The following is a 26,472-nucleotide window of genomic DNA, read 5'->3' on the forward strand; positions in this document are numbered from 1 at the left end:
GGGCCTGTACAACCTGGGCCTGTACTCACTGGGCCTGTACTCACTGGGCCTGTACAACCTGGGCCTATACTCACTGGGCATGTACAACCTGGGCCTGTACTCACTGGGCTTGTACTCACTGGGCCTATACTCACTGGGCCTGTACTCACTGGGCCTGTGCTCACTGGGCCTGTACTCACTGGGCCTGTACAACCTGGGCCTATACTCACTGGGCCTATACTCACTGGGCCTGTACAACCTGGGCCTGTACTCACTGAGCCTGTACTCACTGGGCCTGTACAACCTGGGCCTGTACTCACTGGGCCTGTACTCACTGGGCCTGTACTCACTGGGCCTGTACTCACTGGGCCTGTACTCACTGGGTCTGTACTCACTGGGCCTGTGCTCACTGGGCCTGTACAACCTGGGCCTGTACTCACTGGGCCTGTACTCACTGGGCCTGTACTCACTGGGCCTGTACTCACTGGGCCTATACTCAATGGGCCTATACTCAATGGGCATGTACAACCTGGGCCTGTACTCCCTGGGCCTGTACTCACTGGGCCTGTACAACCTGGGCCTGTACTCACTGGGCCTTTACTCACTGGGCCTGTACAACCTGGGCCTGTACTCACTGGGCCTGTACAACCTGGGCCTGTACTCACTGGGCCTGTACTCACTGGGCCTGTACTCACTGGGCCTGTACTCACCTGGCCTGTACAACCTGGGCCTATACTCACTGGGCCTATACTCACTGGGCCTGAACAACCTGGGCCTGTACTCACTGGGCCTGTATTCACTGGGCCTGTACAACCTGGGCCTGTACTCACTGGGCCTGTACTCACTGGGCCTGTACTCACTGGGCCTGTACTCACTGGGCCTGTACTCACTGGGCCTGTACTCAATGGGCCTGTACTCACTGGGCCTATACTCACTGGGCATGTACAACCTGGGCCTGTACTCACTGGGCTTGTACTCACTGGGCCTATACTCACTGGGCCTGTACTCACTGGGCCTGTGCTCACTGGGCCTGTACTCACTGGGCCTGTACAACCTGGGCCTATACTCACTGGGCCTATACTCACTGGGCCTGTACAACCTGGGCCTGTACTCACTGAGCCTGTACTCACTGGGCCTGTACAACCTGGGCCTGTACTCACTGGGCTTGTACTCACTGGGCCTGTACTCACTGGGCCTGTACTCACTGGGCCTGTACTCACTGGGCCTGTACTCACTGGGCCTGTACTCACTGGGCCTGTACAACCTGGGCCTGTACTCACTGGGCCTGTACTCACTGGGCCTGTACTCACTGGGCCTGTACTCACTGGGCCTGTACTCACTGGGCCTGTACTCACTGGGCCTGTACTCACTGGGCCTGTACTCACTGGGCCTGTACTCACTGGACCTGTACAACCTGGGCCTGTACTCACTGGGCCTTTACTCACTGGACATGTACTCACTGGGCCTGTACTCACTGGGCCTGTACTCACTGGGCCTGTACTCACTAGGCCTGTATTCACTGGGCCTGTATTCACTGGGCCTGTACTCACTGGGCCTATACTCACTGGGCCTATACTCACTGGGCCTATACTCACTGGGCCTGTACTCACTGGGCCTATACTCAATGGGCCTATACTCAATGGGCCTATACTCACTGGGCCTTTACTCACTGGGCCTGTACTCACTGGGCTTATACTCACTGGGCCTGTACTCACTGGGCCTATACTCACTGGGCCTGTAAAACCTGGGCCTGTACTCACTGGGCCTATACTCACTGGGCCTGTACAACCTGGTCCTGTACTCACTGTAGTTTAGAACGATGAGGGGGGGATCTCATTGAAACTTACCAAATAGTGAAAGGCTTGGATAGAGTGGATGTGGAGAGGATATTTCCACTAGTGGGAGAGTCTAGAACCACAGGTCACAGCCTCAGTATTATAGGGTGTTCAATAGCAAAAAGATTTGAGTATAGGGGCAGGGAGGTTCTACTGCAGTTGTACAGGGTCTTGGTGAGACCACACGTGGAGTATTACGGACAGTATTAGTCTCCTAATCTGAGGAAAGACATTCTTGCCATAGAGGGAGTACAGAGAAGGTTCACCAGACTGATTCCTGGGATGGCAGGACTTTCATATGAAGAAAAACTGGATAGACTCGGCTTGTATACACTAGAATTTAGAAGATTGAGGGGGGATCTTATAGAAACTTACAAAATTCTTAAGGGGTTGGACAGGCTAGATGCAGGAAGATTATTCCCGATGTTGGGGAAGTCAAGAACTAGGCGTCACAGTTTAAGGATAAGAGGGAAGTCTTTTAGGATCGAGATGAGAAAATCATTTTTTACACAAATTCTCTGCCACAGAAGGTAGTTGAGGCCAGTTCATTGGCTATATTTAAGTTAGATGTGGCCCTTGTGGCTAAAGGTATCAGGGGGTATGGAGAGAAGGCAGGGATGGGATACTGAGTTGGATGATCAGCCATGATCGTATTGAATGGCGGTGCAGGCTCGAAGGGCCGAATGGCCTTCTCTAGCATCTATTTTCTATGTTTCTATGTTTCTATGATCACATTGAATGGCGGTGCTGGCTCGAAGGGCCGAATGGCCAACTCCTGCACCTATTTTCTATGTTTCTATGTTTTTATGTTTAGGAAGAAGACGAAGAGGAATGGCTGGGCTGAATGGCTTAATTCGACTCCAATGACATGAAGTTATGAAATCAAAGTATTCCTTTGCTAATGTTCATAAGTTCTAGGAGCAGAATAAGGCCATTCAGCCCATCAAGTCTACTCCGCCATTCAATCATGGCTGATCTAACTCTCCCCCTCTTGGTTCTTGGTTACTTGGTCCTCCAAGATATTCCAAATGGAATTTAAACTGGAGGTGTTAAACCCCACTCTCCTGCCTTCACACCATAGCCTCTGACACCCGTACTAATCAATATACTATCTATCCCTGCCTTAAAAATATCCACTGATTTGGCCTCCACAGCCGTCTGAGGCAAAGAATTCCACAGATTCACCAGCCTCTGACGAAAGAAATTTCTCCTCATCTCCTTCCCAAAGAACGTCCTTTAATTCTGAGGCTGTGACCTCTTGGTTTAGACTCTCCCTACTAGTGGAAACATCCTCTCCACATCTGCAGTATCCGGTCCTTTCATATTTCAGTAAGTTTCAATTAGGTTGTTTCCCCCCCTCCCCCACACTCCCCCATCCTTCTAAACCTCTGAGCGCTCAGCATGTAATAATTCATTTTGCATCTGTGCCCTGATGTGAAATATTTTGCATTTCAGCTTCGAAAGATGTGATTCTTCCGCGCGGTGTTCCAGCGCCTGGGAAAGCGATTGGGAGAGTCCGGGGGGGGGGTGGGGGTGGGAGATCGAGGACCCCGCAATCCATCGTACAGAAGGAAAGGGGTGTGCGCTAACTGACTGGCCGTTCACGTTCACACCACTCCAGGTGTGGAAACCTCAATGCGATTCACAGCCCTGCTCATGGAGTTAGCCTCGTTGCAGCTTGCACGATCACAGAGTGTTGATGGAGTTAACTGGTGGGCTTCTCAGCGTTTTCCCATCGACACCCTCTCATCAACATAGCGGCTCAATTCAACAGACAATAGACAATAGGTGCAGGAGTAGGTCATTCGACCCTTCGAACCATTCACCGTGAAGCTTCCTCCAAAATCGTTTCAGCTGGGGAATTCTAGGACTTTGACTCAGTCCACGGCAGAATATCCGAGTTAGATGTGAAGATAGACACAAAATGCTGGAGTAACTCAGCGGGACAGGCAGAATCTCTGGAGAAAAGGAACGGATGAAGTTTCGGGTCCCGACCCGAACCCGAATTTCTTCAGGTCAGAAGAAGGGTCTCGACCTGAAATGTCACCCACTCCTTCTCTCCAGACATGCTGCCTGTCAATAGACAATAGGCTATAGGTGCAGGAGTAGATGTTCCCGATGTTGGGCGAGTCCAGTACCAGGGGCCACAGTCTTGGAATAAAGGGGAGGCCATTTAAGACTGAGGTGAGAAAAAAAGTTTTCACCCAGAGAGTTGTGAATTTGGGGAATTCCCTGCCACGGTGGGCAGTGGAGGCCAAATCACTGGATGTATTTAAGAGAGAGTTAGATACAGCTCTAGAGGCTAGTGGAGTCAAGGGATATTGCGGGAAGGCAGGCACGGGTTATTGATAGGGGATGATCAGCCATGAGCACATTGAATGGCGGTGCTGGCTCGAAGGGCCGAATGGCCTCCTGCTGCACCTATTGTCTATTGTCTATGTAACTCTCTCTTTCAACCCCATTCTCCTGCCTTCTCCCCGTCGACTTTGACACCCTTAGTGATCAAGAATAGGTCAATCTCCACCTTAAAAACACCCAATGACTTGGCCTCCTCAGCCGTCTGTGACAATGAATTCCACAGATTCACCACCCTCCACCTCCCGGCGACGTGGGGGTTAGTATGGTTTAATTGGCATTGGTTAATTGGCCCCAATATGTAGGGTGTGGATGAGAAAGTTGGTTAACCTCATCATCATCGGTGGTCACTCTAAACGGCTATGACTGTCCTCTCATGGAGGACGCCTGTGCGTGACTTTGTTTAACGTGGGGAGACTGGTGCACAGACAGCCACCCCACGGTCCTTGACAGATCTGGGTCAGGATCCAGTGGCATGGAGTCCAAGACGACCGGAGACCCTTTTCTGCTGCAGCCTTCATCCGCCTTCCCAGCCGTTGTGACGCTCCACTAAGGTCAGCCATCGTCCTCCACCTGTTCCATCGTTGAGGTCTTGGTTGGATTGTTCTTTGTCAGGGACCTCCCCCTCGACCTTACCGCCATGGGTGGCCCTAACAGGAGCATAGCTCCAGACGGCATCGCTCTCAGGATCTCAGGACCACACAAGCTTCTCCACCACGACAAGGTGACAATCCACGGAGAAGAATTTGTGTGAACAGGGTAGATGGAAGGAACAGCAGATGCAACAAAAACACACAAAATGCTGGAGTAACTCAATGGGTCAGGCAGGATCTCTGGAGATCATGGATAGGTGATGTTTTCATAACTTATCCATGTTCTCCAGAGATGCTGCAGGTCCGGTCGAGTTACTCCAGCACTTTGTGTCTTTTTTTGGTGTAAACAGGTGATCACTGGTGAGCACGGACTTGGTGGGCCAAAGGGCCTATTTCGTTGGGCAGCATACACCCTATCATTATGAATATTGTCATCTCTAACTTCACAATAGACAATAGACATTAGGTACAGGAGTAGGCCATTCGGCCCTTCGAGCCAGCACCGCCATTCAATGTGATCATGGATGATTATCCCCAATCAGTACCCCGTTCCTGCCTTCTCCCCATATCCCCTGACTCCGCTATTTTTAAGAGCCCTATCTAGCTCTCTCTTGAAAGCATCCAGAGAACCTGTCTCCACCGCCCTCTGAGGCAGAGAATTCCACAGACTTACCACTCTGTGTGAGAGCGTTTCCTCGTCTCCGTTCTAAGTGGCTTACTCCTTATTCTTAAACTGTGGCCCCTGGTTCTGGACTCCCCCAACATCGGGAACATGTTTCCTGCCTCTAGCGTGTCCAAACCCTTAACAATCTTATATGTTTCAATGAGATGCCCTCTCATCCTTCTAAACTCCAGAGTGTACAAGCCCAGCCGCTCCATTCTCTCAGCGTATGACAGTCCCGCCATCTCGGGAATTAACCTTGTGAACCTACGCTGCACTCCCTCAAGAGCAAGAATGTCCTTTCTCAAATTAGGGGACCAAAACTGCACACAATACTCCAGGTGTGGTCTCACTAGGGCCCTGTACAACCTTTTGGCTCCTATATTCGTTGTTGTGTGGGGGGGGGGGGGGACCTGCTACGACTATGACAGTCGCCGGCAGTTGCCGAAAAAATCGCCTAAGTGGGACAGGTCCATTAGATTGTTTTTGGTTCGGAATTTTGTGTCCATCTTTGGCCTATATTCAAGCTGCAGCCATAAACTAAACTCATCTAAACTATCAAAGTCTGAGTCAATGGTGATGCATTACCCATTGAGGTACTGAGCCAAGGTAGAATGTTCCTTGCTACTGAGCCAAGGTAAACAGCAGGAAAAATGTCCCCCATGTTGGGGGAGTCCAGAACCAGGGGTCACTGTTTAAGAATGAGGGGTCAGCCATTTAGGGCTGAGATGAGGAAAAGCTTTTCACCCAGAGAGTTGTGAATCTGTGGAATTCTCTTCTACAGAAGGCAGTGGAGGCCGATTCACTGGAGGTTTTCAAGAGAGAATTATATGCCCCTGTCCCACTTAGGAAACCTGAACGGAAACCTCTGGAGACTTTGCGCCCCGCCCAAGGTTTCGGTGCGGTTCCCGGAGGTTGCAGGTGGTTGCCGGAGGTTGCAGGTAGTGGAAGCAGGTAGGGAGACTGACAAAAACCTCCGGGAACCTCCAGGAACCGCACGGAAACCTTGGGTGGGGCGCAAAGTCTCCAGAGGGTTCCATTCAGGTTTCCGAAGTGGGACAGGGGCATAAGATGTAGCTCTTAGGGCTAAGAGAATCAAAGAATATGGGGAAGAAAGCAGGAATGGGTACTGGTTTTTGGATTAGCCATGATCATATTGAATGGCGGTGCTGGCTCGAAGGGCCGCGCAGCCTACTCCAGCACTTATTTTCTATGTTTCTATGTCTCTAAAAGGTTAGTGAGGGATAATCTTTGTTTGCTAGTGTGTGTGGAGTTAGCTGCTGTCAGAGAAAGCAACAATATAGGTGTTACTGTTGGCATTGGCGTCGAGACTGGAGGAAAGGAAAATATAATCAGCAAGATTTCTTGTTCTTGATCGGCATCCAGGGGCCTCATTTTGGAAGAGTATGCATTTAGAGTCCTGGAGTCAGACAGCGAGGAAACACTGGGGATCATTTCCACCAGGGGGCGCCGCGATGGCAGCCTCGCCAACAGTCCGTCTGTCCTTTAAGTCTTCTTTTTGTTATTTTTAGTGTGTTTTAAAAGTTTCTGTTAATGTTCTCTGGTTTGTTTTATATTGGGGGGTGGGGGAGGGGGGGAGGGGGAAACTTTATTCTATCTCTTACCTTGCCTGAGATGCGATTGTTTTCCGGGTCGTATCTCCGGTCGCTCTGCGGCCTAACATCGTGGAGCTGGTGGCCTTGCTCGGGACTGACTTTGAGCCCCACCGCGGGGCCGTGGACTTACCATCGAGGCCGATCCCTTGCCTGGGATCGACGCTCCAACCGTGGGCCTGCGGACTTTAACATCGAGGAGCACGCAGACACGGGTAAGAGATCGACATCGAGGAGCTCGCAGTCACGGGAAAGAGATCGACATCGACAAAGCTCCAAAAGCCGCACGACATTCGACTAGCCCCGACCCGTGGTCAGATCGCCCGGTGAGATTCCCCTCCCGATGCATGAGCTTGATCGCCCCGCCTCCGGCTACGGGAGTAAGATCGTCCCATCAACGGAAGGTTCGAGGCCCCCGACTGCTGGAGACCAAAGAAGGGACGAGATTGAACTTTTTTTCGCCTTCCATCACAGTGAGGAATGTGGAGGAGTCACTGTGGTGGATGTTTATGTTAAAATGTGTTTTGTGTGTTTACTGGTATGACTATATGGCAAATCAAATTCCTCGTATCTTGCAAAACATACTTGGCTTTTTCTTCTTCTTCTTGCGTATGGCATGCACAGCCTAGGACAACTTATTCTGTTTGATCTTATTTGATTGTGCACGCCAGGTTGATTGCATTCGTTGAAACAGGGCGGACCACGTGAAGGTTGCAACCTCCCACCCCCATACTTGGCTAATGAAGTATGATTATGAATATGATAATTTATAACTATACCAAGCCAATTAACATTCAATCCTGTACGTCTTTGGAGTGTGGGAGGAAACCGGAGCACCCGGAGAAAACCTACGTGGTCACGGGGAGAACGTACAAACCCCGTACAGACAGCGCCCGCAGTCAGGATTGAACCCGCAGTAAGGCAGCAACTCTACCGCTGCGCCACCCTATTCGCCCTTCTTCAGACCCAACCTGAAACATCACCTATCCATGTTCTCCAGCGATGCTGCCTGACCCGCTGAGTTACTCCAACACTTTGGTGTCATAGAGTCGTAGAGTGATACAGTGTGGAAACAGGCCCTTCGGCCCAACTTGCCCACACTGGCCAACATGTCCCAGCTACACTAGTCCCACCTGCCTGCGTTTGGCCCATATCCCTCCAAACCTGTCCTATCCATGTACCTGTCTAATTGCTTCTTAAACGTTGCGATAGTCCCAGCCTCAACTACCTCCTCTGGCAGCTTGTTCCATACACCCACCACCCTTTGTGTGAAAAGGTTACCCCTCAGATTCCTATTAAATCTTTTCCCCTTCACCTGAAACCTATGTTCTCTGGTCCCCGCAGTTTGGCCGTTCTCCCCGTGACCTGCGTGGGTTTTCTCCGAGATCTTCGGTTTCCTCCCACACTCCAAAGACGTGCAGGTTTGTAGGTTCGTTGGCTTGGTGTTAATGTAAAACTAGTCCCTAGTGGGTGTAGGATGGTGTTAATGTGCGGGGATCGCTGGTCGGCACGGACCCGGTGGGCCGAAGGGCCTGTTTCCGTGCTTTATCTCTGAACTAAACTAAACATGGTGGCGCAGCGGTAGAGTTAGAGTCATAGAGTGATACAGCGTGGAAACAGGCCCTTCGGCCCAACTTGCCCACAACGGCCAACAATTAGATCGGAGACGAGGATGGCATGTTAGCCTTTATAACAAGAGGAGTCGAGCATAGGAGCAAAGAGGTCCTTCTGCAGTTGTACAGAGCCCTAGTGAGACCACACCTGGAGTATTGTGTGCAGTTTTGGTCCCCTAATTTGAGGAAGGACATTCTTGCTATTGAGGGAGTGCAGCTTAGGTTCACCAGGTTAATTCCCGGGATGGCGGGACTGTCATATGCTGAGAGAATGGAGCAGCTGGGCTTGTACACCCTGGAGTTTAGAAGGATGAGAGGATATCTTATTGAAACATACAAGATTGTTAAGGGCTTGGACACGCTAGAGGCAGGAAACATGTTTCCGATGTTAGGGGTCCAGAACCAGGGGCCACAGTTTAAGAATAAGGGGTAAGCCATTTAGAACGGAGACGAGGAAACACTTTTTCTCACAGAGAGTGGTGAGTCTGTGGAATTCTCTGCCTCAGACGGCGGTGGAGGTCGGTTTTCTAGATGCTTTCAAGAGAGAGCTAGATAGGGCTCTTAACGATAGCGGAGTCAGGGGATATGGGGAGAAGGCAGGAACGGGGTACTGATTGGGGATGATCAGCCATGATCACATTGAATGGCGGTGCTGGCTCGAAGGGCCGAATGGCTACTCCTGCACCTATTGTCTATAGTCTATTGTCTATTGTCCCAGCTACACTAGTCCCACCTGCCTGCACTTGATCCATAACCCTCCAAAACCTGTGCTATCCATGTAGCTGTCTAGCTGTTTCTTGCTGCCTTGCAGCGCCAGAGACCCGGGTTCAATCCCGACTACGGGCGCTGTCTGTACAGAGTTTGCACGTTCTCCCCGTGACCGTGACGGTTTTCTCCGGGTGCTTCAGTTTCCTCCCACACTCTAAGGGAGTACAGCTTTGTGGGTGAATTGGCTTGGTATAAATGTATATTACCCTGAGTATGTGGGATAGTGCTAGTGTACGGGGTGATCGCTGGTCGGCACGGACTCGGTGGGCCGAAGGGCCTGTTTCCGGGGCCGTATCTCCAAACTAAACCAAACTAAACTCTGTTTAAGAACGAACTGCAGATGCTGGAAAAATCGAAGGTAGACAAAAAATGCTGGAGAAACTCAGCGGGTGAGGCAGCATCTTAGATGCTGCCTCACCCGCTGAGTTTCTCCAGCATTTTTGTCTACCTTAAACTAAACTCTGGATCTGCGGCTCGTCGCCTTACGGAATTGATAAGAGGAAGCTGGAAGGAAACTGAGAGGGAGGGAACAATGGTTTGGAAAAGACACAAGCTGGCAGGCCGGAGGGTGGCGAATTTGTGGAATCCATTGCCACAGGCAGCTGTGGAGGCCAAGTCTGTGTGTCTGTTTAAAGCGGAGTCCGACAGGTTCTTGATTGGTACGGGTGTCAGGGGTAACGGGGATAATGGGGTTGAGAGGGAAAGATAGATCAGCTCTTAAATCCCTCCTCATCTCCTTCCTCAAGGAACGTCCTTTAATTCTGAGGCTGTGACCTCTGGTCCTAGACTCTCCCACTAGTGGAAACATCCTCTCCACATCCGGTGGACAGATACAACATAAAGGGAATAACTCGTGTCAGAAAGAACTGCAGGTGCTGGTTTAAATCGAAGGTAGACACACAAATGCTGGAGGAACTCCGCGGGTGAGGCAGCATCTCAGGAGAGAAGGAATGGGCGATGTTTCGGGGCGAGACCCTTCTTCGGAATGAAGGGGATAACGTTTTGTGCAAAATAAAGTCCAAACAAAGATAGTCTGAGGGTCACCAATGAGGTAGATGGGAGGTGAAGACCGATCTCCAGGTTAGTTCAGTTGCCTGATAGCAGCTAGGAAGAAACTGCCCCTGTCCAATACAGGCTTTGGACAGGGTGCAGGTTCAACAGAATGCTGCACAGATCAGAGGGTATTAGATACAGGGAGCGGTTAGATAAACTCAAGAATGTTAGAAGCTGAGGGGAGACCTTCAGATTCAGATTCAGATTCAGATTCAGATTCAGATTCAACTTTTATTGTCACTGTGCAGTGTACAGTACAGAGACAAGGAAATGTAGTTAGCATCTCCCTAGAAGAGCGGCATAAATATGAGCAATAAATAAATATATTTACGTGCAGTCATAGTAGTGCAATTATTTGTTTCCTGGTGGGAGGAGTGTGGGGGGGGGGTGGTGATTGGCAGTCACCGAGGTACAGTGTTGAGTAGTGTAACAGCCGGAAGAAGCTGTTCCTGGACCTGCTGGTCCGGCAACGGAGAGACCTGTAGCGCCTCCCGGATGGTAGGAGGGTAAACAGTCCGTGGTTGGGGTGAGAGCAGTCCTTGGCGATGCTGAGCGCCCTTCGCAGACAACGCTTGCTTTGGACAGACTCAATGGAGGGGGGCGAGGAACCGGTGATGCGTTGGGCAGTTTTCACCACCCTCTGCAGTGCCTTCCGGTCGGAGACAGAGCAGTTGCCGTACCATACTGTGATACAGTTGGTAAGGATGCTCTCGATGGTGCAGCGGTAGAAGTTCACCAGAATCTGAGGAGACAGATGGACCTTGCTTGAAGTATTGAAACTCTGTCAGCTGTCTTTATTTCAGACTTTAAACTTTAGAGATACAGGTCGGAAACAGGCCGTGCGGCCCACCAGCGATCACCCGGACACTAGCACCATCCTACACACACTTGGGACAATTTAAAATTTTACCAAAACCAAATAACCTACAAACCCGTACATCTTTGGAGCGTGGGAGGAAACTGGTGAACCTGGGGGAAACCCAAGGTAGACAAAAATGCTGGAGAAACTCAGCGGGTGAGGCAGCATCTATGGAGCGAAGGAATAGGTGACGTTTTGGGTCGAGACCCTTCTTCAGACTTATGTGGGGGGGGGGGGGGCGGGAAGAAGAAAGGAAGAGGCGGAGACAGTAGGCCGTGGGAAAGCTGGGAAGGGGAGGGGAAGGAGGGAGAAAGCAGGGACTACCTGAAATATCAAAATGTTCATACCGCTGGGGTGTAAACTGCCCAAGCAAAATATGAGGTGCTGCTCCTCCAATTTGTGTTGGGACTCACTCTGGCCATGGAGGAGGCCCAGGACAGAAAGGTCGGATCCAGAATGGGAGGGGGAGTTGAAGTGCTGGGCCACCGGGAGATCAGGTTGGTTAATGCGGACCGAGCGGAGGTGTTGGGCGAAGCGATCGCCAAGTCTGTGCTTGGTCTCACCCATGTAGAGCAGTTGACACCAAGAGCAGTGGATGCAACAGATGAGGTTGGAGGAGGAACTTGAGGAAACCCACGCAGGTCACGGAGAGAACGTGCAAACTCCATGCGGACAGCACCCGTAGGCGGGATTGAACCCGGGTCTCTGGCGCTGTGAGGTAGCCCCCTAGCTATAGAAGCTATAGAATATAGAAGCTGGGATGTAATGTTAAAATTGTACAAGGCATTGGTGAGACCAAATCTGGAGTATGGTGTACAATTTTGGTCGCCCAATTATAGGAAGGATGTCAACAAAATAGAGAGAGTACAGAGGAGATTTACTAGAATGTTGCCTGGGTTTCAACAACTAAGTTACAGAGAAAGGTTGAATAAGTTAGGTCTTTATTCTCTGGAGCGCAGAAGGTTAAGGGGGGACTTGATAGAGGTCTTTAAAATGATGAGAGGGATAGACAGAGTTGACGTGGATAAGCTTTTCCCACTGAGAGTAGGGAAGATTCAAACAAGAGGACATGACTTCAGAATTAAGGGACAGAAGTTTAGGGGTAACATGAGGGGGAACTTCTTTACTCAGAGAGTGGTAGCTGTGTGGAATGAGCTTCCAGTGGAAGTGGTGGAGGCAGGTTCGTTGGTATCATTTAAAAATAAATTGGATAGGCATATGGATGAGAAGGGAATGGAGGGTTATGGTATGAGTGCAGGTAGATGGGACTAGGGGAGAATACGTGTTCGGCACGGACTTGTAGGGCCGAGATGGCCTGTTTCCGTGCTGTAATTGTTATATGGTTATATGGTTATACATGCTTATATTGGATCATGGGGGTTCATGGGAAGGCCAGTGCTAAATACTTTGTCACCCTTCCCCTCAGAGTTGGCAGCTCGCCCTGACATCGGTTCAACTTTTCAAATGGTAGAAAATTGATTAATTTCAGAAAACCTAATCAGACATGGATGCTTTAGCAATGAGCTCTGATCTCACCACTCAGACACTGTGATCTTCTGGACAGTAGTCATCGATACAACTGTTCCAGCCCGTGTGCTCTCAGCTTCTCCCCTTCACTGAGTGCAGAACTGCAGATGCTGGTATATACCAAAGGTAGACACAAAGCGCTGGAGTAACTCAACGAGTGTGCAGCACCTCAAAGGGTGGTAGCAGACACAAATGTGATAAGAAATTCATAAATTCATAAGTTGTAGAAGCAGAATTAGGCCATTCAACCCATCAAGTCTACTCTGCCATTCAATCATGGCTGATCTATCTCTCCCTCCTAATCCCATTGCCCTGCACCAGCTCAAGGGGGGCAAGTCTCCAGGGCTGGATGGGCTGACTGTGGAGTACCTTAGAGCCTTCTGGGATGTCCTGGAGGGTGACTATATGAAGGTCCTGGGGGAGAGCCTGGCGACTGGGGAGATGCCCTTCTTGTGGCGCAGGGCAGTTGTTGTCCTGCTGCCCAAGAAGGGCGATCTCCGCCTTTTGAAGAACTGGCGCCCGGTCTCTCTCCTCAGCACGGACTATAAAGTTTTTGCCCGGGCATTAGCGAATCGCCTGGGTCCCGTGTTGTCCCAGGTGATCCACCCTGACCAGTCGTACACAGTCCCGGGCCGGTCCATCCAGGACAATGTTCATCTAGTCCGGGACCTGATCCATCTGACCCAGGGGGCTGGTCTGTCGGTCGCCTTTCTCTCCCTCGACCAGGAGAAGGCGTTCGACAGGGTGGAGCATGATTACCTTCTGGGGACTCTGCAGGCGTTCGGATTTGGACCACAATTTGTGGCCTGGGTTCGACTTTTATATACTGCTGTAGAATGCCTTGTTAAGGTCAACGGCTCTTTGTTGGCCCCCTTTCTCTTTGAGAGGGGTGTTCGTCAGGGATGTCCCATGTCCGGCCAGCTGTACTCCATCTGTGTTGAGCCTTTCCTGTGCCTTCTCCGGAGACGGTTGACAGGCCTGGCTTTACCGGGGCCGGGGATGGAGGTGGTCCTCTCGGCCTACGCCGACGATGTAATTCTGATGTTCACCGACCCTGTTGACCTGCGGAGGATGCGTGAGTGCCAGCAGGTTTTCTCGGCTGGGGGGTCTACCTAAGTCCCGATGAGAGGGGGTGGCCGGCGAACTGGCAGGAGCTGGAGGCGAAGGTGATTGCCCGGCTGGGACGTTGGTCCGGCCTACTTGGTGTGCTCTCTTACCGGGGCAGGGCTGTAGTTATTAACCAGCTGGTGGCCTCTCTGCTGTGGTACCGGATGGCCACTATGGTCCCGTCCTCTTATTTTATAACCATGTTACAGAGGAGATTGGTCAACTTCTTCTGGGGCGAGAGGAACCACTGGGTCTCTGCTGGGGTTCTGAGTCTCCCATTGGAGGAGGGTGGTCAGGCGCTGGTCTGTATTCGCACCCAGGTGGCGGCTCTCCGACTCAGGACCCTGCGGAGGTACATCTACTCGGACTACCCTCCTAAATGGCACGTGTTGGCGACGTATTTTTTACGCCAGGGGCGCTGTCTTCAGGAGGGTTCACGGCTCCCATTAGCGGGCATGAGTCGACGCGCTAGGCGGGAGTTGCCTGGCTTTTACCGTGACCTCTTGAAGGCCAGGAATTTGGTCACCTTCAGCCAGGGCCCTACTCCTCAGGGGGAGGTGGGTGTCGTGGCTGTGATGGTGGGTGTTGAGGAGAGGCGTGTGCATGGAGCGATTCCGGACGAGCTTGCCCCCGTTCAGTCGGAATTGTTCATAGGGCCCAAGGCCCGGGTCCCTCTCCGAGAGTCGGCCCCATGCAACATGAGCCGCCTTTCCGAGATGCCCAGCGTACCGTTCTGTGACGCGGAGAGGCGCGTACTGTACAGGCTGCTCCTGCACACTCTCCACTTCCTCGCCCTCGTCTTTCGTCCAGACACACCCTGGCGGTCCGTGTTACCACCTGACGAGGGGAGCGGTCCCCAGTGGAGGTCTATCTATAAGGGAGTCCTCCCCCTTTACATCGGGGACCTGGGGTGGAGAGTATTGCACAAAGCCGTGGCCTGTAATAGGTATTTGAGCCGGTTCACGGACTCCTCCCCTGCTTGTCATTTCTGCGGTGAGGAAGAGACCGTGTTCCATGTGTACATAGAGTGTGAGAGGTTGCAGCCACTGTTCGAATATCTGAAAGGGCTGCTCCTCAAGTTTTGGCTACATTTTAGTCCAACATTATTAATTTATGGGCACCCGGTGCAGAGGGGGGAAGGATGGGAGGGAGGAGTGGGTCTCCCTGTCGGTCTGCTCCTGGGCCTGGCCAAGATGGCCATTCGCGGGTCCAGGCAGCGGGCAGTCGATGGCCGCACACCGATTGCCTGTCTGCCCCTTTTCTGGGGTTACGTCCGAGCTCGCGTGTCCCTAGAAAAGGAACACGCGGTGTCCATGGGGACTGTGGAGGCCTTCTGTGCACGCTGGTCACCACAGGAGGTTGAATATATTATCGATAAGAATGTTAATATTTTAATTTGATAATTTTGTTTAAGTGTTAAGAGGGAACACGTGGTGTCCATGGGGACTTTGGAGGCTTTCCATGAATACTGGTCGCCGTTGAAGGTCGAGTGTTTTGTTGATAAACGGAACACTCGACCTTCAACGGCCATTCGTGGGTCCAGTTGACGTTGATGTTATTAATTTGACGTTCATTTGTTTGTAAACTGTCAGCATAGGCAGTCTTTGATTGTGTTAATACTCTATGTTTATGTTTATTTTTTGAATAAAAGTAGTTTCATAATAAAAAAAATAAAAAAAATAAATAAAAAAGAAAATCCCATTCTCCTGCCTTCTCCCCGTAACCCCTGACACCCGGACTAATCAGGACTAATATTAATAGCCCATTATCTGTTATTTACACTTTATCAGTTTATTTATTCATGTGTGTATATATTTATATAATGGTATATGGACACACTGATCTGTTCTGTATTCATGCCTACTATGTTCTGTTGTGCTGAAGCAAAGCAAGAATTTCATTGTCCTATCAGGGACACATGACAATATACTCACTTGAACGAACTTGAATCTATCTATCTCTGCCTTAAAAATATCCATTGGCTTGGACACCATAGCCTTCTGTGGCAATGAATTCCACAGATTCACCCACATCTAACAAAATAGATTCCTCCTCATCTCCTTCCTGAAGGAACGCCCTTTAATTCAGAGGCTGTGACCTCTGGTCCTAGACTCTCCCACTGGTGGAAACATCTTCTCCACATCCACTCTATCCAGGCCTTTCACTAAACTGCGTCGGAAGGAACTGCAGATGCTGGTTTACACCGAAGATAGACACAAAAAGCTGGAGTAACTCAGCGGGACAGGCAGCATCTATGGAGAGGAGGAATGGGTGACGTTTCGGGTCGAGGCCCTTCTTCAGACTGAGAGTCAGGATGGGAGAGAGACACGCAGAAACATGGAAGTGTCTGCGTGAACGAGTCACAGAGACAGGAAGGGGGAATCCAGAACCAGGGGCCACGGTTTAAGAATAAGGGGTAAGCCATTTAGAACGGAGACGAGGAAACACCTATTCACACAGAGAGTTGTGAGTCTGTGGAATTCTCTGGCTCAGAGGACGGTGGAGGCCGGTTCTCTGAATACTTTCAAGAGAGAGCTAGATAGGGCTCATAAAGATTGCGGAGTCAGGTGATATGGGGAGAAGGCAGGAACAGGGTACTGATTGTGGATGATCAGCCATGATCACATACGATGGCGGTGCTGGCTCGAAGGACCGAATGGCCTACTCCTGCACCTATTGTCTATTGTCTATTGTAGAATAGATCCCTGTTATATGGTGATAAGTAATAGAAGCAGAATTAGGCTAATGGTTCCATCAAGTCTACTCGGCCCTTCAATCATGGCTGATCTACCACGTGGCGCCGTGCGATGGCTGCCTCGCCTACAGTCTGTCTTGTCCTTTTCTTCTTTTGCTGTTTTAAGTATGTTTTGGTGTATCTTTATTTTGTATTATGTGGTGGGGGAAACTTTTTTTATCCCTTTCCTCGACGGAGATGCAACGTTTTCCGTACCGTATCCCCGTCCGCGCTGCAGCCTAAACACCGTGGAGCTGGTGGTCCCTTGGTTAAGGAGCGACTTCGGGAGCTTCGACCGCCCAGACGCGGGAGGATCGATCGCCCTGACTGCGGACGGTTCGACTGCCTCGACCGCGGGAGAAAAGGAGGGAAGAAGATAATACGTTATCGCCTTCCATCACAGTGGGGAATGTAGTGGAGCCGCTGTGGTGGATGTTTATGTTAATTTTTAAGTAGTTGTGTGTCTTGCTGCTTTTTTGGGATTAATGTATGGCAAATCACATTCCTTGTATGTTCTTACATACTTGGCTAATAAATCAATTACAATTACAATTACCATATTCTCTCCCTCCTAACCCCAATCTCCTGCCGTCTCCCCATAACCCTTGACACCCGTACTAATCAAAAATCTATCTAACTCTGCTTTAAAAATATCCATTATGGCAATGCATTCCACAGATTCACCACCCTCTGACTGAAGAAATTCCTCCTCATCTCCTTCCTAAAGGAACGTCCTTTCATTGTTAGCTGAGGGGAAAGTGACCACGAAGCATACAAAGGTAAGATTTAATCAGGAGGACAGTCGGACTGGTCGGAGAACTAGGAATGGAGAGAGAGGAGAAGCAAGGGTTACTTGAAGTTAAAGAAGTCAATATTCAGGAGAAGGGTTTCGGCCCGAAACATTGCCTATTTCCTTCGCTCCATAGATGCTGCTGCACCCGCTGAGTTTCTCCAGCATTTTTGTCTACCTTCGATTTTCCAGCATCTGCAGTTCCTTCTTAAAAAAAAAATATCCAGAAGGATATTAGTTTATTGTCACGAGTCTCAAGTATTCCTTAAATGAACAGTGAAAGCTTTTGTTACGTGCTACCCAGTCAGTGGAAAGACAATACATGATTACAATCGAGCTGTCCACAATGTACAGAGACAGGATAGAGGGAATAATTATTAGTGCAAGATAAAGTCCAGTAAAGTCCAATTGAAGTTAGTCCGAGCTTCTCCAATGAGTTTTAGAGGGATATGGGCAAAATGGGGGCAAATGGGACCAGTCATAGTGATAGATTAATAGACTGTGGAAACAGGCCCTTCGGCCCAACTAGCCCACACCGGCCAACATGCCCCATCTCCACTAGTCCCGCCTCCCTGCGTTTGGCCCATGTGCCTCTAATACTGTCCTATCCATGTACCTGTCTAAAGGGCCTGTCCCACCAACATGCGACTGCATGCGTCCAGCGCAAACAAACGTGGTCGCTTGAGGCGTATGGCCTCGCGGGGCCGTTCCGAATTCAAACCGCGGAGGCGTATGGAGCTGTGCGGAGCTGGTCCTGACATCATACCCACCAATCAGCTGGGCAGGAGGCGGGCTGACTGAATTTAGACGTCGCACAGTGTCGAGCGGTGACGTCATCGCGCAACGCCACGCGCTAGGTGTACGCCGTCAAGACGCTGCGTACGCCTGTCGAGGCGGTGCGTACGGCCTCAATGCGGCTGCGGGCCGACAGGCCGTTGCCACGCAGAATTTTTGGACACTGTCAGTTTTTCGGAGCCCCACGCGATGTTGGGACCAGCTCCACACAACTCCACATGGCTCCGGCGATCGAAGTGGGACCGGCCCCGCGAGGCCATACGGCTCAAGCGACCACGTTAGGTCACGCTTGCCGCATGGAGTAGCATGCTGGTGGGACAGGCCCTTAAGTATTCCTTAAACGCTGCGATAGTCCCAGCCTCAACTACCTCCTCCGGCAGCTCGTTCCATACGCCCACCACCCTGACTGTGAAAACGTTACCCCTCAGGTTCCCATGAAATCTTTCCCCACCCTCACCTTAAACCTATGTCATCTGGTCCTCGATTCCCCTACTCTGGGCAAGAGGTGCGACTATCCGATCCATTCATCCAACCATCTTAGATGGGGCATAATGGTCGGCTTGGCCAAGTGCATGGAGAGTCTCTGGAAATTTAGGTCCACGCGTCTCCTGACCTCCCGCCCCTTCTCCCACTGATCCATGCTCCAGCCACGCCCCCTCTTCGAAGCTAACTTGCCTGCCCGTTTCGTAGCTACAGTTCCAATTCCTACACTCTCATTCCTATTTACCCCTCTGAGAATTTACCCATCTATCGCAGTCGCATCTATCGCAGGGGCTGCCTCAAAAAGGCTGGCAGCATCATCAAGGACCCGCACCATCCGGGCCACACACTCATCTCCCCACTACCTTCAGGTAGAAGGTACAGGAGCCTGAAGACTGCAACGACCAGGTTCAGGAAATGCTACTTCCCCACAGTCATCAGGCTATTAAACTCGGCTCGGACAAAACTCTGAACATTAATAGCCCATTATCTGTTATTTGCACTTTATCAGTTAAATTATTCATGTGTGTATATATTTATACAATGGTATATGGACACACTGATCTGTTCTGTATTCATGCCGACTATGTTCTGGTGTCAACCACCAAGACGGGTGTCAGTGGGATCGCTGGGCACGGCGGGGGCTTGAATGCATCCTTGACAAGGATTGTAACATAGCCGTACAGTGGTTTATTTAGTATCTTTGTTTGTCTTGTATTATGGTGGTGAGTTCTGTTTTGTTTTATTGTATGGTATATATTATTTTAAATAATTTAATACATTTTTTGATAAAAAAAAGACGGGTGTCAGAGGTTACGGGGAGAAGGCAGGAGAATGGGGTTAGGAGGGAGAGATACATCAGCCATGATTGAATGGCGAAGTGGACTTGATGGGCCGAATGGCCCAATTCTACTCCTATTCCTTATGACAGGAGAAACATAGAAACATAAGTGCAGGAGTAGGCCGTTCGGCCCTTCGAGGCAGCACCGCCATTCAATGTGATCATGGTAGGGGCCAGAAGAGCGCCCCTTGTCGCCAGGGTGCGGAGGGCAAGGAGCATCGTCAATCCACCTAGGTGTCGGTGGGGGAAGAGCGGCACTGCTGTCAGCGGCCGGAGGGATCTAGGGAGTGGGCAGGGCCAAGCATGTCCTGGTTGGGTTGGTCCTAGGCCTGGCCAAGCTGGCCATCCGCGAGTCACGGTGCCAGGCGGAAGAGGGCTTTGCCCGAGCCAGATGCTTGCCCCTTTATCGGGGTCACCTCCGCGCCCGGGTGGTGTCAGATAGGGACATAGTTGTATAGCGGTTATTTAGTATATTTGTAAGGAATGTAACAGTTGTTTGAAAATGTAGTGTCTGGATAATTTGGTGATTTTGTACTGTGGTGGTGGGTGTGTTACCACGGTTTGGTCCTAAATAAATTATTGCTGATACGAAAAAAAAAAAGACGGCCTCAGGGGTTATGGGGAGAAGGCAGGAGAACGGGGTTTAAAAAAAAATATATATATTATACAAATACTTTTATTCAAAAAATAAAGATATACACACAGAGTATTAACACAATCAAAGGCTGCCTATGTTGACACTTTTACAAACAAACGATCATCAAATGAATATAACGCCAACTTCATCAACAAAACATTCGACCTTCCGCGGTGACCAGCGTTCACGGAAGTCCCCGGGGTTAGGGGGGAGAGATAGATCAGCCATGATTGAATGGCGGAGTAGACCTGATGGGCCGAATGCCCCAATTCTCCTCCTATTCCTTATGACCTTATGACAGGAGAAACATAGAAACATAGGTGCAGGAGTAGGCCATTCGGCCCTTGGATCCAGTCCGCCATTCAATATGATCATGGCTGATCATCCAGAATCAGTACCCCGTTCTGGCTTTCTTGGTTCTTGGTTTCTTGGTCCTCCAAAATATTCCAACTGGAATTTAAACAGGAGGTGGTGAAGGGAGGACTTAAGCCAGAAAGGGTTATTGGGAAGAAAGAGCTACTTTAAATTTAGTTGCATCTGGTTGGGTAACTATAGTTGGGTGGAGATTATTCCATGCTTTAATTGTGCGGGGGAAGAACGAATTGCTGTACACATCTGTCTTTGTAGCTGGGATCACAAATTGGATCGAATGCCCTCGTCCGCTCCTAATTGGTTTGGGTTTGGTGTAGGTCTTGTAGTCTATGTCGAGCTGACCATTTAACATTTTGTAAAAACAGGTCAAACGGTGAGCTTCACGTCTGTCTGTCTTGGAGAGGGTTCCACCCCAGAGAATTCAGAAGTTTGGTGACACTCGCTTCTCTCTCATAGGTGTTAGTAACAAATCGAGCTGCCTGTCTTTGGACACGTTCAATGGAAGAAATGCTTTCTCCCCATATCCCTTGATTCCATTAGCCCTAAGAGATATATCTAACTCTCTCAGTTAGGGGAAGGAGAGGGCCGTGTGTATCGACTATTGAATCTGGAACCAGCCCTGAATGTCTTCTTCTGATCGAATCCACACACAAGATTAGAAGTTGTTCGGCCAGAGCTGAACACACTTCTCTGCATCATTTATTACAAGGATAGTATGGTACAACACAACTCCGGAGTTAAATCTAATTACGGGTTGGGTGATGGGTGGGGAGGGATGCGAGGCAGGTATATCATCACTTCTTTTTTTCTTTCTTTTTTGTCTTTTTATTTCTCTATTCCTTCCTTATTTCTTTTACTTATGCCCCTGTCCCACTTAGGAAACCTGAACGGAAACCTCTGGAGACTTTGCGCCCCACCCAAGGTTTCCGTGCGGTTCCCGGAGGTTTTTGTCAGTCTCCCTACCTGCTTCCACTACCTGCAACCTCCGGCAACCACCTGCAACCTCCGGGTTCTATCCTTGCACATCCCACTTTTTCTCTCTCTTGCTTTTTCTCTCTTCTTTTCTCTGAACTATAGCTAAAAGTCAGAATTGAAGCTGTACAATAACTGTATTAAGCCGCTGGTTATATTTTTGTACACTTGCTTCTAATAAATAAAAAATAAATAAAATTTAAAAAAAAACACTTCCCAGCATCTGCGTACAATGGTGTCTGTCTTGTCGCTTCTTGTGCTTCAGGGACCGCCGGGACGCGAACGCTCTCTCCTTGACCCCCTCGGCCCTGAGCTAAGAGGCGAATAGACCGTGCCACCCAGTTCTCTGTGTTCCTGCTCTTTCTCCCTGTGCTGTGGCTCCAGGCTGGGCTGTGGGGTGGCCCGGTGCCAAGCAGCAACATCTGGTGAACCAAGTAGCGTTTAGGCCAAGCAGGTGGTAATCCAGCATCAGTCTGAGTTGGCTGAGGACTCACGATTCCCTCTGTTGCTGGCGTTTCAGGAACGCTGTCGGGGGAGTTGGTTGGCGGCTGACGAGGCTCCAGCTGCAATCTGCCGCTTGGACCCGAGTAGGGGGGGGGGGGGGGGGCGGGGGCTGTGATCGACGCAAGCCGGACGAGTGGGGCGTTCCCGCAGTGGTCTCGCTGGCAGAAGGGGGGGGAGGGCGGGGAAGGTCTTCGCACGGAAAGTGCAGAGCCATCTCAAGCCGCTGGTCGCAAACAGGCCACCGCTTCCCATAACATCAACTCAGCCTCTCCTCGCAGCCTTGTCAGCAGCCAAGTCTGATGCAAGTGTGGAGAGGATGTTTCCACTGGTGGGAGAGTCTAGGACCAGAGGTCACAGCCTCAGAATTAAAGGACGTCAAGGAGATGAGGGGGAATTTCTTTAGTCAGAGGGTGGTGAATCTGTGGAATTCTTTGCCACAGACGGCCGTGGAGGCCAAGTCAGTGGATATTTTTAAGGCAGAGATAGATAGATTCTTGATTAGTACGGGTGTCAGAGGTTATGGGGAGAAGGCAGGAGAATGGGGTTAGGAGGGAGAGATAGGTTAACCATAATAGAATAGCAGAGTAGACTTGATGGGCCGAATGGCCTAATTCTGCTCTATCACTTATGCACTTATGAACGTATGAATCGATAAACACTGTGGGCGGCTCGATTGTAATCATGTACTGTACAGTCTTTCCGCAGACTGGTTAGCTCGTGACAAAAGCTTTTCATTGTACCTCGGTGAATATGACAAGTCACCCTATGAGAATGCAGGGTGACTTGGACAGGTTGGGGTGTGGGCAGATGCACGGCAGATGAAATTTAATGCGGATAAATGTGAGGTCATCCACTTTGGTAGCAAAAACAGGAAGGCAGATTGCTATCTAAATGGCGTCAAGTTGGGAGAAGAGGAAGTACAGCAGGATCTGGGGGTCCTTGTATATCAGTCTATGAACGTATGCATGCAGGTACAGCAGGCAGTGAAGAAAGCGAATGGCATGTTAGCCTTTATAACAAGAGGAGTCGAGTATAGGAGCAAAGAGGTCCATCTGCAGTTGTACAGAGCCCTAGTGAGACCACACCTGGAGTATTGTGTGCAGTTTTGGTCCCCTAATTTGAGGAAGGACATTCTTGCTATTGAGGGAGTGCAGCGTAGGTTCACCAGGTTAATTCCTGGGATGGCGGGACTGTCATATGCTGAGAGAATGGAGCGGCTGGGCTTGTACACCCTGGGGTTTAGAAGGATGAGAGGGTTTCTTATTGAAACATACAAGATTGTTAAGGGTTTGGACACGCTAGAGGCAGGAAACATGTTTCCGATGTTGGGGGAGTCGAGAACCAGGGGCCACAGTTTAAGAATAAGCGGTAAGCCATTTAGAACGGAGACGAGGAAACACTTTTTCTCACACAGAGTTGTGAGACTGTGGAATTCTCTGCCTCAGAGGGCGGTGGAGGCCGGTTCTCTGGATACTTTCAAGCGAGAGCTGGATAGGGCTCTTAAAGATAGCGGAGTCGGGGGATATGGGGAGAAGGCAGGAACGGGGTACTGATTGTGGATGATCAGCCGTGATCACATTGAATGGCGGTGCTGGCTCGAAGGGCCGAATGGCCTACTCCTGCACCTATTGTCTATTGTCTATTGTCTATTAACTCAACTCAACTCATGCTCACCCAAGGCCAGGATTGAACGCGGGTCTCCAGCGCCACGAGGCAGCGGATTTACGAGCTGCGCCACCGTGCCGCCCCCATTGAAGTCAATATTATATGTGCCTGCTACAAAATAAAGGAAGATTAGTTTGCTGTTGTCCAAAGGGTCCCAGAGTTCCTGGGTCACCTTGTCCGTCCATTCCTCTGCTTGTGACCAGATGCATGTCAAGATGATCAAAGCGCTTGGAAACAGATGCTATGGCAGTCAATTACAAGAAGCCTTGATGTCTGGTCAGAATCTTGTAGTTGTTAGAATTATGGGTTGTCATCCCCTTTGTTCTGAAAGGGCATGGACTTGTCATCTGGCCACAACTTGGCAGTCGATCAGAACCCCACAAGTCGCAGAGCTAGCTAAAGGCTCCACGGTTTAACAGATAGGCATGTAACAACACCATGGCGCAGCGGTAGAGTTGCTGCCTCGACTATGGGTGCCATCTGAACAGTGTTTGTACACAGAAAATAGGTGCAGGAGTGGGCCATTCGGCCCTTCGAGCCAGCTTCAATGTGATCATCCAGAATCAGTGCCCCGTTCCTGCCTTCTCCCCATATCCCTTGATTCCGTTAGCCCTAAGAGCTAAATCTACAGATTGTTCCCGATTTTGGGGAAGTCCAGGACAAGAGGTCACAGCTTAAGGATAAGGTGGAAATCCTTTAGGACTGAGATGAGAAAAATATTTTTCACACAGAGAGTGGTGAATCTCTGGAACTCTCTGCCGCAGAAGGTAGTTGAGGCCAGTTCATTGGCTATATTTAAGAGGGAGTTAGATGTGGCCCTTGTGGCTAAAGGGATCAGGGGGTATGGATAGAAGGCAGGTACAGGATACTGTGTTGGATGATCAGCCATGATCATATTGAATGGCGGTGCAGGCTTGAAGGGCCGAATGGCCGACTCCTGCACCTATGTTCTATGTTTCTATGTTTCTATGTAAATCTCTCTTGAATGTATCGTACGTTCTCCCCCTCCCCCCTCCCCCCCCCCCCCCCCCACCCCCCCCCCCCCCCCCCCCCACTCCCGTGACCGCGTGGGTTTTCACCGGGTACTCCGGTTTCCTCCCACACTCCAAAAAGAGGTGCAGAAACATTGGCTAATTGATGTCGGTAAAATTGTCCCTAGTGTGTAGGATATTGTTAGTGTAAGGGGCGATCGCTGGTCAGCATGGATTCGGTGGGCCGAAGGGCCTGCTTCGGCTCTGTATCTCCAAAGTCCAAACTAGTACACACAGTTTATGTAAAGGAGTTAATGGGCCCGTCCCACGTTGGCGATTTGTTAGGCGACTGCCGGCGACCGTCGTAGTCATAGCAGGTCGCCGAAAAACCGGTGACTGGACCCCCTCTACGGCAATGTCTACAACAACCGACCACATAGTTGACGTCAAGCTACGGCAAGCTACCGACATCCATTAGTACGTCCACCTACAACAACCTACGACCACTCAGGCGACAACCTACGACAACCGAAGTCAACCTACGTCCACCCGTGACAAGCTACGACCCTGCCGGCAACAACTGAAGACAATTCAGTCGCCGGTACCTGTCGCCGGTTGACGTAGGTAGTCGCCAATGTCACCAAAGTCACCAAAGTCAGCACCCACGACAACCAACGTCCCCCGGCGACAACCTACGACATCACCTACATCAGGAGAAGACAAGCTACGCTCATCGGCGTCAAACCCACTGTTGACGACAATATTTGAACGTGTTGAAAATCCAGCGGCGACCAGAAAGACGCGACGACTGTTTGGGCGACTGAGGAGACGACTCACGACCACACACAGGCGACACCCCGGCGACCATGTGGCAACAGCCTAGTGTGGGTTTGTACGCTAATCGGCCCTCTATATATTGTCCCTGGTGTGTTGGGAGTGAATGAGCAAGTGGGATAACATAGAACCAGCGTGAACGGGCGATGGATGGTCAGTGCGGAGTCAGTGGGCTGATGGGCCTATTACCATGCTGTATTTCTAAACTAAACTAACATAGATCCTATAGTATAGTGGCTCCTGTGTGCGGCATGGGTGATTATGTGTCTTTAGAATCAGAATCAGAATCACACTTTAGTCGGCAAGTATGTTTTGCAACATACGAGTAATTTCATTGGTACACAAAAATGTTGGAGAAACTCAGCGGGTGCAGCAGCATCTATGGAGCGAAGGAAATAGGTAACGTTTCGGGCCGAAACATTGGCCAGGCCAGTCATACAATTAAAAGCAACAGGTCACTCAAAAACACATTTTAACATGAACATCCACCACAGTGACTTCTACACATTCCTCACTGTGATGGAAGGCGAAATAAAGTTCAAGTCCTTCCTTTTGTTCTTCCTTGGTCGTGGGCCTCGAGCCCCCGTTGACGGGAAAATCTTGACTCCGGTATCCAGTGGCGTTCTGGTCCTCCGCGTCGAGGCGTTCAGCTCCTGCATCGGGGGGATGTCAGCTCCCCCGCGCCGGGCGATCGAATCTCGCGTCGTGGCTGGACGAACCTTCTGCGGCATTGGAGCTCCCGACTAGCCTCGCCCGAGACTGCGAGCCCTTGTTGGTAAGTCGTTATACATTTACTCTCTCATTCACCTTGCATTGGGTTTAGGGCCTGTACAGCATTCTACCCACCCTTTCAAAGTGAAAAGGTTTGCATGCTATCCAAACATATCGGATAATTCCATACATGCATACAATCA

The sequence above is a fragment of the Amblyraja radiata genome, chromosome 4, assembly GCF_010909765.2.
Source record: "Amblyraja radiata isolate CabotCenter1 chromosome 4, sAmbRad1.1.pri, whole genome shotgun sequence".
NCBI classification, from domain to species: Eukaryota; Metazoa; Chordata; class Chondrichthyes; order Rajiformes; family Rajidae; genus Amblyraja; species Amblyraja radiata.